General features: G+C 39.2%; 2 long non-coding RNA genes across 2 annotated transcripts; both read right to left on the reverse strand.

The window, feature by feature from the left end:
* Window positions 1-1,743: 1,743 nt before the first annotated feature.
* LOC145209344 (uncharacterized) lies at window positions 1,744-2,371 on the reverse strand. The gene is made up of 3 exons (XR_013855076.1): window positions 2,291-2,371; window positions 2,068-2,140; window positions 1,744-1,942 (listed from the first exon to the last, which is right to left on the reverse strand). It is a non-coding gene; the product is annotated as an uncharacterized LOC145209344 (long non-coding RNA).
* A 9,081-nt stretch (window positions 2,372-11,452) lies between these two features.
* On the reverse strand, window positions 11,453-14,382 carry LOC145209133 (uncharacterized). The gene is made up of 4 exons (XR_013855014.1): window positions 12,156-14,382; window positions 11,889-12,045; window positions 11,641-11,778; window positions 11,453-11,524 (listed from the first exon to the last, which is right to left on the reverse strand). It is a non-coding gene; the product is annotated as an uncharacterized LOC145209133 (long non-coding RNA).
* Window positions 14,383-14,484: the final 102 nt, after the last annotated feature.

A 14,484-nucleotide genomic window follows, 5' to 3' on the forward strand; every position in this document is an offset into this window, starting at 1 on the left:
GTGCTGTCCAACGGCCAGCCGGTAAAATTAATAAATTTATTCATTTTAATAAACTGCACGCTACCCTACATGCTTGCGCTAACGCAGAGATAAATAAACAATCTAGCTTTCGTACTTGTAATAAAATCGGTTTAAAAAATACGCACAGTTTTAGACAACAAAATTGGGCAAAAGTTGCACTTAATAACACCATAAAAACGAGACCAATCGGTACTACAAGTTTGCACAGGAAAAGAGCACGTTATTCAAACGCCGACCAAACAAGTCCGCCCAATCGCAGTTGCGCCGCCTTTACGATAGGGAGCCATAAAACACCAGTTACTCCAAAGGTTAATTGACAAATGTCCCGAAGGTGTCTATAATTAGGGCAACGCGCTGGAATGCCAAGTCAGCGCGGCGGGTTGCGTTCGAAGTGCAAAAACGGAAAACAATAAAATAAAAAAACTGTTATAGTAAACGAATAAACGCAAAGTAGGTTGGGAAACCTAAGTTAAACAATAACAAAGGAGATGAATAACATACAATGACAAAGTAACAAACAAAAGTAATGCCGGCATAGTGAATTAATACATAAAGGTAATATCATTCGTAACAAATCGGAGATAAACAGCGGTGACAAAGCAACAAACAAAAGCAGTAACCAAACTGGGCAATAAACCGATTAATATTTTTAGGAAAACGAACAACATATATGACAAAACAACAAACAAAACGAGTGACAAAACAGTCCTAAAAAGAAATAAGTAATATTATCCGTAACACTACTGTAAAATAACATGGATCCTAGTCAACAACTAACATTAGACTCAAATACTGTCATTGAATTAAAGACACTGGAATACGTTCGACCTTAAAAGTAGCGTAAAATTTGTTAAGTGATTTTTACAGAGTAAAAATTAGAAAATGATTTTGGAGCAAAAGGATGGAAAAACGAATGTTCTAAAATCCAAGAGGTTGGCTAAACAATCTGCAGTTTGTATGCACCTCTAGACTTCAGAGACTGTCCCACGCTTTGTTTAACATATACCTTGTACTTTTGAGTACCGACTCAACTTAAAAAACAGATACAACCACGTCAGAAACAAGTTTCCTAAATTTCACGTTCTGCCAACGTGAAAAACATATAAAATTTAAATGCAGATATAAAGAAAATTTGATTTAAATACTGGTTAATACACTGCCATTGTACATGTACATATTTTTGTGTTTTCTCTTTTTCCCGGTAGCTTTAAGTCAGGGGTCTCCAACAAGCGACCCGCCGGCCAGATGTGGCCGTCATTAACAAATAAAAAAATATTATTATCTTGTTAAATATGACAAACTTTTTGGGGCTTTTTACTCACCCGTCGAGTGTTCAACACAGGAAAAGTAATGAAACTTTAACTCACACCCATATCACTACGTTAAAAAAGTCAACCTTTGTGAAACATAGTTATGATGAAATAATGCGAACTTAGTCTGATCATGAAGAGTAAACTTCAGAATCCGTTTAGTTTTTTGTGTTTACTGTTTAGGTTTAGCTTATGGATGAGGAACGTTCATGTTTATGAATGTCAACTAACATTTTATAGACACCTGAGTAGGCCGCATAGAATGTTTCAGATGCCTATATAGGTCAATATGGTTTCCAAACCATTTCATTTTCATAAGAAACAAATTGAACTCGCGGTCCAAGATTAGTTCAATGCTAAATCCAATTTAACAGTTTAGCAAAACGAAATCTTGAGCTGCTGTTAACATTGATTTGTGTTTTGAAAGTTTATTTGCCAGTACAAGCTTTGCATTTTAACTTAAAACAATACAGATCACATCAATAAAGTCGCACCAGCAGCACATAACACGGACGAGAAAACAAGTAAGGGATATGTCGCAGATCTGCCTGCAGCAGCAGACAATACTTTCTCTGGAATTTCCCAGTCATGGTCCCCATCATGATGTCCTTCTGCAAAACAGATTTGTGCAAGCGTTTATAGCTGGGGCCCGAACACATTTTGCAAAGTTCAAAGTCAAAGGTTCATTAGACCGCGAAACACAGACTATCTTTAATTTTCGTTTGTGATTACTTACCTGGTTTTGATTCGCTGAGATCAATCACGAGAAGCAAAAGCAGCAGTATGGCAAAACTTGCTTTAGCCATTTTCTGCGATATTTAAAAATACAGAAATTCAAAACCTGAGTACTAAAAGCTGGTTAGTTTAAAGTTTACCGAGTTTTGCAACCAACCTAAATTTTTATAAAATATGGACGATAATAAGATTAACATGTAAATTTACAATAACTTGTGCTATACCTTCAACTTGTTCGTTTCTTCCTTGGGAGTCTGAATGAGATTAATGCAAGATAAAAGAGGTTGCAGTTATACACTAATTTTACGTGCCTTGCTGGAGGAAAAAAGAGGAAATTATGGTAGTTATGCGGTGCAGATCAAATTCCTTGCGTCGGTGAGAATCGTTTGCAACTTGATCTCATAGGCTATTTGATACAACACTTCCATGCATAGGCGCCGAGTGGGCGGTGGCGGGGTGGCGCCGCCACCTTGGGTTTCTAAAGCACGGTGGCGGCCACCGTGGGTATTTTGGTTTGTTTGTAGCGGTATCGTACGAAACATCGTAAAATCTGAGAAAAATCAGGAACGATTTTGATTTTAACAATCGTGCTGGCGAACTGCAACCTGCTTGATTAGTGCCTTGTTTATGACGTCAAACGCACAATTGTTACCAGTGAATGTTTGGCCATTATTGTGTACAAATCGATTGTACTGTAATAAATTGTTATTTTATGTGATACAAAGCACCAACAAACTGACAAAACATTTTTTAAACGCTGCTAAACCAATGATAAACGTACACAGCAAAGTGTTCCAAAAAAATACTATTTCAAAAATTTCCTTTTTTATGATGTTGACAAACATTGCATTCTATGGCAAGCTTGTTGGGCTGAGTTCGAAATCATGTGGTTGCACGCATTAGTGACGTCACATAAAATGACGTCATACTTTAAGTCCGCCACCTTGCATTTTTGCAAAACTCGGCGCCTATGCTTCCATGCCTCTGTTGAAAGGTTTAATACAGTCACACAGAGATTATGCTACTGTCGCGCTATAACTTCGAACCTAAGGTTCAGGATGCTGCTCTAACGGCTACGCTAGCCGGTCAGAGGTCAGAGTTGTAAGTCGGGCCGGGTTCGGACTTGTTTTTTTCCAAAAAAACGGGCTTGATTTAGGCCTGACTTTACACTCTATGTCAGTATTTTTTTAAGAAATTTAACTTGCTAAGTAACCAGTTGCTGGACCTGGCCTAATGTTAAACAGCCACAAAACACTTGTTTGAGATCAATTGTCAATTGTGTTGGTTGTCTTAGTCTTTTCTGAGGCTTTAATGTATGCGCCTGTCCATCAAACTTTCGGGCCTAAACGGGCTTCACAAAAAACATCCGGGTATGGGTCGGGTTTCGGGTTTGTACTTTCGGGTTCGGGCTCCAGCTTCAGGCCCGTTTACAGCTTTGTAGCAGGTAAAATCAAAAAATAGACCGCACGCTACCCTTAATGCTTGTGCAAACACAGACAAATAAGCAAAAAAGAGAAAGACCAATCGGTACTGCGAGTTTGCACAAGAAAAAACACGTTATTTTTTACAGAAGTACCAACCTTAGGTTTGTGACGTAACAACAAGCGTTGTTTTTGTTTCGTCTGAAACTAAACAGTCGTCGTCTTTGCAGTAGACTTACTGAGTAGAGGCAGTTAGAACAAAGATTTGATTGTATTCTTATAATTTAGTTCACCAACACTAAACTTTTTTATCACTAACATTGGTTCGGTTCTCATGTATCCGGCATACCCGTGTTCGGCGCCTATGTTCACCGGTTATGTTTGTTTTTCGTTAACGAATAGGAAATTTATGCTGACTGAACTGTTGCCGGTTGTCCACTGTGTGAGTGGTGCATTTCTGGACCCTGAATTCCGCAGTCGTCAGCCCACGTTTTGTTTCTGAACTAAATGTATTTTTCCGGTAAGATTAGTAATTAGTTGCTAAAGGTCTCGCAGTTCGTTGACAATGTGGCTTGGTGATATTTATTGGTTTTGATGATGCACTTACAGAACTTTGAATCTACTGATCGCATTAAATGTTTCTATGATTCTAGTCCTATAATAGTTCAAAAAGAGTCAACTGCCAATTTCTCGTTTGTTGCCGTAACTAAAGACATGTTTGCGGAAAACGCTTGTGCCTTTGTGCTCGTCTTGATGCTGGACCCCTGAATCCCACCATATTCCTCCAATAGACCGGCAGCCCAGCGACATTTGGGCATACGAATTAGATACCAATATCTGACTATACAAGTGTGTAGAGGGTCACCAGACGTCAATGAAAATGGGAGTCTGCCGGGTACCACCCACTGGGTATTCCCCCGGGGGACCCCGAAAGGTGCTAAAAAATGGGTACAAAACAAACGGGAGAAATACCACTTGATTTCACCGCCATGGGATGCCCATTGAGATCCTCATACAAATTCCACAAACGACAGACACTTTCCCCGCCTCATTTGGCCCGCCAGACCCCCCACAAACGGCCAAAAAAGGGGGGCAGCATATACGAGTGAGATACCACTCGCAACTAATGCCAAAAGAACAAGTTGAGTTTATACAATTGGGATATGACAGACTAGTGTTCCGCTGCATCGCTAGTATCAGACTCCCTAAAGTTCTACTGTGTCATTGACGTGACAATACTGTTATGACGTCAAATCCATTGTGATGCAATTACCTTGTGCTGTGCTTGACCGCATGATGTGCGTTATAGTCTTTGCTACTTGTAATTAGTGAAGAAACAATGTATGTGGAATTAGATAGGTTGTTTCAAATAGATCAGTGTGATTATTTAATCATATTAGTGTACAACTAAAGACTAAACCAGAACGCACGTTATTTAATAAAAGCGTATTAAACGGATAACTTTTCATATGACTCATTTCCCATAAAGTATATCTCAGTGTGAAAAGGTTGGTGGCCCTTATTATAGAAAGAATATACATTGTAAATGCCAAAACTTGACAAGTTTATGAATAATACTTGATTATTTTACTAAAATATAATTGTTCGTGTAGCTCAGGGGTCGGCAACCTTTTAGGCGACGCGTGCCAATTTACTTGTTATTTCCAAGTGTTCCAAGTTCCTCGCGTGCCGACGTTTTTCTGAATAATAGTGGTTCGTGCCAGCAGATATCAATATTATAGAGAAAGCAGAGTGTTTTGTGCATATAAGGCTAATAAACATATGTTTTTTGCATATTTCACGACACTCTGAAAACAAGCAGGTTGACAGGTTAAATTGTTACTTCAATATAAACACGCAATTCGGTTGGCGTGCCATGAAAAAACACCTCGCGTGCCAGGGGTTGCCGACCCCTGGTGTAGCTTAACAACTGGTGTTTATCACACTGAAATGGCAGGTGAAATTTCGGATTCGCAAAGGCAAATGGTCACTTCTATCCACTGCTTTGACTGATTTCAAGATATTTTTACAAGAAAAGTCTGAATCTACTTTGTGTGGTAATATTGTAGGTGCCCTATTAATCAGAATGCTAAGAACAAAATGTATTTCAAATTTGGTAATTGTGTTAAATTTTCCAATAAAATGTAGCCTATCTTGTATACTTTCTTATTTAATGTGTGTTTGCGCGTGTGTGTTTTTTTAGGAAACTGTTCCACAACAACAACCCCGAAGCTTTTGCATTATATGCAAAACATCAGATGAAAGTAAGTCGCGAGAGTTTGATGATAAAACTTGGGAAACTTTCAAAAAAGCAGCTGAGGCCAGACTGCAATTGCAGACTGACAAATATAGAGATGTAACGACAGACGTTAATTTGCAGTCAGGCAGATACAACGGGTTTTATCATACAAAACCATGCTACAAAAAGTTCACTGACCAGCTTGTCAAGTACAGACGAGCCTCGTACCAAAAAGCCAGAGACAAGAGAACGAAGCTCTCTTCCACCTAGTGACTCTAAAGGTTTACTGAAAAGATCATGTATCTTCTGTGCAAATATGACTAAGACAGTAGGCAAGAGAGTAGAGCAACTATCACAGTGTCTCACTAAAAATGGTTGTGACAAAATAGCTGAAGCAGCTCCACACAGCACAAACGAGCGTGTCATAGCGTTACCCAGTGATGGTATTGATCATATAGACATGGAGGCTCAATATCACAAATCTTGTCGTCATGAGTTCTTCAGGTGTGTTAAGGTCCGAGTCGAGGAACCTACTCTGCAGACAGCAAACTCTAGAAACAGAGAGTTACATTCAATGACCTTTAGCACTATCGTGGCATTCATTGAATCAGAGGTGATCATAAATCGACAGGCAATGTTTATTTCGTCTTTGTTTGACTTATACAAGACAGAATATATTGGATATGGAGGAGCAGAAGACACATTGGATAGCTACAAAATACAGGCTTTAACAAAGAAAATAAAAGACAAGTTTGGGGATCAAATTTCCATCTCGGTCTTTAATAGTCAAAGAGGGAACTTCTTGTACAGGTCTGTTTTATCAGAGGAAGATGGAAAGGCATGTTTGCGAAATGAGAAAGATAAACACCGAACCACTATAAGAAGTGCAGCCCTTGACTTGAGAAATGAAATTCTGCGCATGCCGAAATGGGAAACACCTAGCCCTACATCCATTGAATCTTTAAAGACCTGCTCACCAGGTCTACCCGAGGATCTGCTGTTATTTTTTACGACCTTGCTTTGTGGACTTTGCAAAACTGCCGGTGACACTAACAAGGATATCATAGAAAGAAAGGTCATGTCATCTGATGTCGTGTTCAATACATCCCGTGGTTTAGTACATCCATGGAAGCACACAGTACTTGGTTTGGGCATGGGAACCCTTGCAGGATCCAAACTGATTCTTCGGATTTGAACCGTTTGGGATATAGCCTGAGTTACGACGAAGTAAAGTCGTTGAAAACAGAATTAGCATTTTCAACTGAGGAGAACGATGCACCAGATGGTATTGAGTTGAAATCAGATCTTGGAACAGGACTTGCGTGGGATAACTACGATGTCAATATGGACACTTTGGATGGAAAAGATACTTTACATGCGACTGTCGGGATTTGCTACCAAAACATTACAACAGATGAAACAGTACCATACAGACCGATTTCTATCAGGAGTGGGAGGAACAGGCGTTTGTTCGGTGAAAGGGAACGTGAAATTACACCAATGCACCAACAGCTAAGTAAAGCAACTTTTCAACTGTCAGCATCAGATGACCAGCATGGAACTATTGCAACTACTCAACGCAAAACTGATTTCTTTTGGTTAATGAGGTTTCAAGTTATGCCACAGCGACTGTTTGTTGGATTCTTCTCACATTTTGTCCATGATGACCTACCTAAGCAGAAGATCTGTGACATGGATCGTTGGATCCTATAGCTTTGCCTCCAACAAGAAATGATGTTGTTCGCGAAACTATGATGAGAACTATGAAGGTCGCCGTAAAAAAACAAATCAAAAATATGCAATTGTTTCCTATGATCTAGCAGTTGCACTCAAGGCCTACTCTATCCAGTCACTTGAAGCTCCACGTTTTGATCGTCTGTTAATAATGCTGGGTAACTTTCACCTAGAGTTATCGTTTTACTGTGCCATGGGGACTTACATCAATGAAAGCTTTGCGTACCAATGATGTAGAAGGATACATTGCAATTCTTCCTCAAGTTCTTGATGTCTTTTTTGGTCTCAATCGTCCAAACTATGCTCGCTGGGGAGTACTGTATCTGGAAAAACTTAAAACTTTGGACCAAAAGTTTTTTTTCGTTCTAAAAAAAGGAGAGTTTTCCATTCGACGGACATTGAAGAACTTTTCTCGAACTGCGGTATACTTGTCCCTTGAGCAAACTGTAAACAGGGATGCAGCATCACCAATGAAAGGGATAACTGGCTTCCATAATTCCACCAACGCCATACGCCGTTGGTGCATCACTTCTACCCAGCGAGGGATGTCAGTGACCGAGTTGAGACGGATGACAGGACTTCTACCAGAAGAACACCAAGCCAACAGCTTCATTCAAGTAGGATAAAGAAGGATAACCAACAAATTGAAGCTCTCCTAAATGCAGTGACAAAATTTTCTGCACCAGCATCTACATCTACAATGCTGTTGAATATCGCCACAGGGAAGGGTCATCTGCCGGATTTCTAGGGAGTCTGATACTAGCGGTGCGGTGGAACAGTAGTCTGTCGTATCCCAATTGGCATTGTATAAACTCAACTTGTTCGTTTGGCATTAGTTGCGAGTGGTATCTCACTCGTATATGCTGCCCCCCTTTTTGGGCCCTTTGTGGGGGGTCTGGCGGGCCAAATGAGGCGGGAAAAATGTCTGTCGTTTGTGGAATTTGTATGAGGATCTCAATGGGCATCCCATGGCGGTGGAATCAAGTGGTATTTCTCCCGTTTGTTTTGTACCCATTTTTAGCACCTTTCGGGATCCCCCGGGGGTGGGTGGGACCCGGCAGACTCCCATTTTCATTGACCTCTGGTGACCCTCTACACACTTGTATAGTCAGATATTGGTATCTAATTCGTATACCCAAATGTCGCTGGGCTGCCGGTCTATAATGACTCAACAAAATAAATCGTTTTATTTTTATTTTGGAGCCTTGGAGTTTTTGAGCGCAAGAAAGGCAGATTAGGAACTGTTGGTCGAGCTACTAACGTTGGAACTCACGGTAGTGACGGTTTGCTAAGTACCAATAGATGACGTGAAGAGCGTAGTTATTTAAAATACTATAATGAGACTAAGGTACCTAGGTTTTTAGGTTGATTCTTTTGTTATTATTATTATGAAACCTCATACCAACCACCTATCGTAAATCGGCTAAATGTGGGTCTGTCGTGAAGTATGGCGTTGGTAGCTCTACCCTGATGTGCTGCCTGTTTGCACATAGACACGCCCTCCACTGACTAAAAGACAGTGCAACGCTGGTTAATTTTATGCCAAAAAAGTCTTTTTAAAACAATTTAAGTGCAATTGATTTCCTAATAAACAAAATACAATGCATTATGTTCGTCTTTACGATTCCTGTAATAACAAATCCTTTTTGTTTAAATTTGTTTACTTCTTAAAGGTATTTACAAACGTTGGGCTCCATTTCAGTTTTTTTTCTATCTACTTCCGAGCCAGTGTAAGTTAAGTTTATTGCAAAGGGAAAGCTGATCTTATTTTAAATTAAGTTTCGAGTGAATCGACTTGTTTTCTTCAAAGAGAATCGTTTGAAACTTAATGATCGGAATCTCCATCACATTATTCACTTCTACACCCCTGGCACGCGTGCCAAGGTTGGCACGCGAGGTTGTTTTTCATGGCATGCACGCCAACCGATTTGCGTGTTTATATTAAAGTAACAATTTAACCTGTTACACTGCTTGTTTATATTTTTTATCGTATCATTGTTATAAAATTTAGCCTTACATGCACAAAACGCTCTGTTTTCTCTTTATTATTGATATCTGCTGGCACGAACCACTATTATTTAGAAAAACTTTGGCACGCGAGGGCATTAACACAAAACAAGTAAATTGGCACGCGTCGCCTAAAAGGTTGCCGACCCCTGCTTTTATATATATTTGCTTGTATCATCACACAGTGTTTTTTTAAGGTGTTTTGGGGGACCGAAACGGTCCCCCAAATTTCTCCAGCGGTTTCCCAAAATTTGGACTTGCAACTACAACTACAGTTTTTGGTATTTAAATGAAACACTTGCGGTCTCTTAAAACTACTTAGCGGTCACCCAAACCAAACCTTAAAAAAAAACCTGTCATCACACACCTTCATGCAGATAACTATTTTCAGTTTGTTATCGTGTGAATAATTATAATTAATCACACGATAACAATAATTATTGTTGTGTCTTATCGTTGTTATGTTTTGCCACTTATTTTTCACTTAATTGTTTTGCAAATTATTCTCACCACACAGTATGCGCTCATTTGTTGTACACGACTATGCTTTTCCTATGTTTTATAGGTTGCTCTTTCTAGTGTTGTTTTCGTGTTCACGCTTGTTACCTCTGTCGATGCCCGGATGAGCCTCTAGGGATCACGTGTTCGTTTACGTCGTGTTGTACTGGCGTTTACTTTGAATGAAGTGAAACTTTTCGAATTTGGAAGTACGAGTTGTTTTATGCAAATTCTGTGTATCGTTTTCTACAAACAAGGCGTCCATGAGTAAAACCAGTTTGCAGTCTCTCTTTGGCTTAGTGGTGGGCCGCTATTGCAGGGTTCGGCCCGTTTTCGAATTAGGGAGGCAGTTTTTGTTAAAACAAAGAATTAGACATAATCGGTCTATTGGAATTTAACGTCGCCACCTGAAAGATATTTTAGCCGAATTCCCAAAGCTGCCGAAATAATTTCGTAACACTTGCAGCAGTGTGTCATTCTTTTTTTGTCAGCTCTTTAAAGTACCCGGCAACTGGCAAAATTTCTCGTATTTTAATGTAACAAAAGCGTTGTGTGTGTTTTTGTAACAAAACCATTGTCAATCTTATTCATACAACAGTTAACGGAACAATACCATTATGCTGACAATCACCCATATACAAACAAATATTATGGTTAACTATTTGAGTTTTTGGCGGATAACTTATTTTTTATCTTTTCACTTACGATTATCAAAATTCTCCGGTATTGGTTTTAACATTAAATTTTGACTTATTTTCTCTGTTAGACTTAATTAGAACAACGTACGAAACCTTAAGAGTCTCTAATTGTCACATTTAGAAAATAATGGTTTTTGTAACGAAGCGTTTGTTTTGCCTAATTGACTCTCATTTTCTGCAAGTTATTCGAAAAGGACGATTCTTAAAGCTTTTGAGGATTTAAAACGATAAAATGTTGTTCACTTGTCGTTACGCATTGTCGATTTCGTAAGGTGCGTAACAGCTGTGATGTGTGGATTTAGTATAAACGATAGGTGTCGCCCATGTGATGAGACGTCCTCAGAAGCTTAATAACGTGCCAGTTGGGCAGAAACTTGGCCGAATGATCTGGTGCGCCTGACCCATATACAGACATACAAAAAAAACTTTGATCGGGATTCGTCCCCAGGAGTGTCCTGGGTTCGAACCCCATGAAAAAAACGTGCCAGTTGATACTGAAAATTTGTACATTAAAGACAACAACTGCTTTTTGTTGTGTAGCAATATTTTACACATTGATACAGTGTTTTTGTGATTTTAAAGGGTCGGTTTTAAACTCATATTTTACAAATTTTGCACAACTGTTACATTAGTTCATATTTCAAACTCAAACTAACATAAGTCTGTTGATATAGCTGAGAAGTCAATTCCTACCAACTACACAATGTTTTTAGTTGGTTTTTATCGTGCATTTTCCGTAACCTAAACACAGTCACTATAAGTAACCTCTTTTCAAAAATCAGAAACAAATTGTTTTCCAAGTTTATTTCGTTTCAAAACAACTGCTTCGAAATATTAGATTTTCTGGGTATGATCATCAACCTGAAAAAATAACGTTTTGACAGAAATTTGGGTAATCATGCAGTACACCGAAAGACCTTTTTGAACAAACTTTACATAAGTGCTTATTGTTCTTTTATGTTACAGTGTAGACTTACCCGAACAGTTGGCCTGTACGTGCTCCGAAATCTAGTTTTCCTCAACATTTCCATCCATCGCTGCAACTAGATCTTGGATGTTTTTAATGTCTCTGTTGTCGTTCATGAAGTCATTCACTGCTTCATCTGTATTCTCAGCTTTATTCAACAAAAATAACGCGTATATAATATAACATGTAATTTGTTTCTATTCGTAGATACACCTAACCACAGTATCTCGGATGTAATTAAAGGCGTTTTCATTTCACCTGATGGAACATTCTGGTAATCCTTTCCAAATCGACGGCGGTAACATGCATAGTAGTAGCCTGTATGGACTCCTGTGTGACGTCTCCTCCAACGAATCGATTGGCTCAAGTCAACAAAAAGTAGAAAAAGTAACAAGGCGACGACATAAGTCTTCATCTGGAATGTAAACGTAACGATATATTAGGCGACTCAATTAAACACGCTTTATTTTTTATCCAAGTACTGTATGTTAGAAACATGTAGAAACGGCTATTTTAACTACTTACTTCTTTCAGTTTCTTTGCTTTGTGTAGATTCTTATTTTTCTTTTCGATTCTGTTTTGCTGTGGAATGATAAGGCTAATGGGTTAATATAGCAGATGGAAGGAACCGCCAACTCAATGTGACAGGATAAGTGAGTAAAAAAGTGGGTTTTATTCGACCACTAATGTGGAAGAATAGAAAAGTTGTTAAGGTTCGAAAATAGGCACATGGATGCTAGATTGTCGTTAGAGATACAAAAATGTGACATGTGTGGTATCTATTTTCGACAAAAACTACTCCACCTCCGTTGACGGAACTTCCACTTGGTGGTAAATTTTTAGTCGTGGGAATTAAGCTGCGTTTCCTGATTTCAAAGCTTCTTTGCTTTTTCAACCCATCCAAATTGGCTACGTATGGAGTACCTTTCCTCATGATAAAGATAATCACACGTTGTAGAATGCAAATAACCAATCACCAGTTAAACAATGGCCAATATTCCTGAAGTGATCGATATCAATCACAGTACGCTAGGGCCATTGAAGGCGCTATACCGAATCAGCCGGTCACCACGCATTCACCACCATACGGCAAGGCGTAGGCTAGAAAAATCTAGCCTGCGGTGGGATTCGAACCCACGACAGGAGTCTTTCCGGGACTCGCGCTCTACCAACTGAGATACACAGGGTCAGTGGAGAATCCGCCGAAAGTCGAATCACAAGCACCGTTGCCTGCCTCGTATGCTGCACATGTCAGCTTCGTAGTAGGGGATCGCCAGATTGGCCAGTATCAGTTAAGATGAACATAAATTCATAACTGGGATCAGCCCTGAAGCGTCTATGCCAGTGGTTCTCAATCTTATTCGGATCGCGTACCACCTGACAACTTTTTCTATCGCTGCGTACCACCTAACCAGTGGTTCCCAACCTTTTTGTAGTCACGGACCCCTTTTATGAACTTTTTATGTTTCACGTTTCTTGCAATATACGTTATTACTCTTTTGAAGCATTTTCATTCACCTTCACGGTCCAATTTCAATGAAGTTTATGTATTGCAGCGGTCAACACAACAAATGGACAAATTTACTGGCATATATTATAAATTATAACTTGACACAACGCTGGTCCTACAAAGTCTATTTTCCGTGGGTGTTATGATGTCATAAAACAATCACAAAAAGTAAGTGTTCTTAGCCAAGTTATGGTGTGATAAACAGTTTGCACTTGTATGTAGGATTGTAAAAATGATGAAGAAACTTGGAAATATTTTTGTGTTGGTTAATGATATGAAACGCATTTGACTCCATGGATCCCCTGAAACAACTCACGTACACCTTGGGGGTCGCAACCCTGTTTGAATAGATAGACCAAGAAATAGGCCCATTAAGAATGTCCAAACCACGAGTTTCGCCCAAACCAGAGCTGATCAGTTGGGTCAATTGAGTTGCAATTTTAGATCGGACTTAAATTAGGTATCACAAAAAGCTACTCGCGTACCACCTAAAACGTTCCGGCGTACCAGTAGAGTTACGCGTACCACAGTTTGAGAACCACTGCTGGTCTATGCAGACCAGCGATCACGGCACACTCATATATAAATCACAGTACGCGATGATCGATATCATATATAGTTTTTGAAGGAGATTTCTGATGAGCTGCATGAGCTTAAATGTCGAATTTTTATTTTAAAAACATTTATCAAACCTGAAACTTTTAAAAATCTGACACAAAATTTAAAAGTTGGGAAATGCACCTGTAACCGGCCATAAAAGTAAAAGTCGACAACCTACTCGTTTTAAAAAATCAATCCAAAAATACCATGTGACAAAATGTAGAAACAACAGCGTAACAACTGTGAAAGAACCAACCCGATATGCCCTTTGCAAAACGGAATGGAGGCTTTGTTAACCCACGCAGTTATTTAAAAAAAACACTCTCTTTGCGTACACGATAATCTCTAAGATAGGTGGAGGAGGTAAGTAGACGGAAGCGGATCTCCAACACCGAAATAATGTGGAGTCAAAATGGATCTCAAAACACCTAACTGCAAACAGTGGCAAACCTGCTGGTAGAAAGCACTTGTTTGGTAAAATTTATCAATATCTTTTTAGCTTTTGAGTCCATGTTTGAAAGGCTCCGTATTATAATGCGAACGGATTTAATTTCTAGGTCATGTTACAGTTTCAAAAACCCATTCACCTCCTATGCAGTAGAAAGTTTTCCAACAATCTAACTCTAAAGCAGGGGTGCACAACCTGCGGCCGTAGAGACGAGTTTGTGCGGCCGCGAACATGTATATTAAAATGTATGTACTGGCGGCCGTGACAAAAATAAAAACTATTTTGCCAAATATTTT

The sequence above is a fragment of the Phallusia mammillata genome, chromosome 1 (genome assembly GCF_965637545.1).
Source record: "Phallusia mammillata chromosome 1, kaPhaMamm4.hap1.1, whole genome shotgun sequence".
Lineage (NCBI taxonomy): Eukaryota > Metazoa > Chordata > Ascidiacea > Phlebobranchia > Ascidiidae > Phallusia > Phallusia mammillata.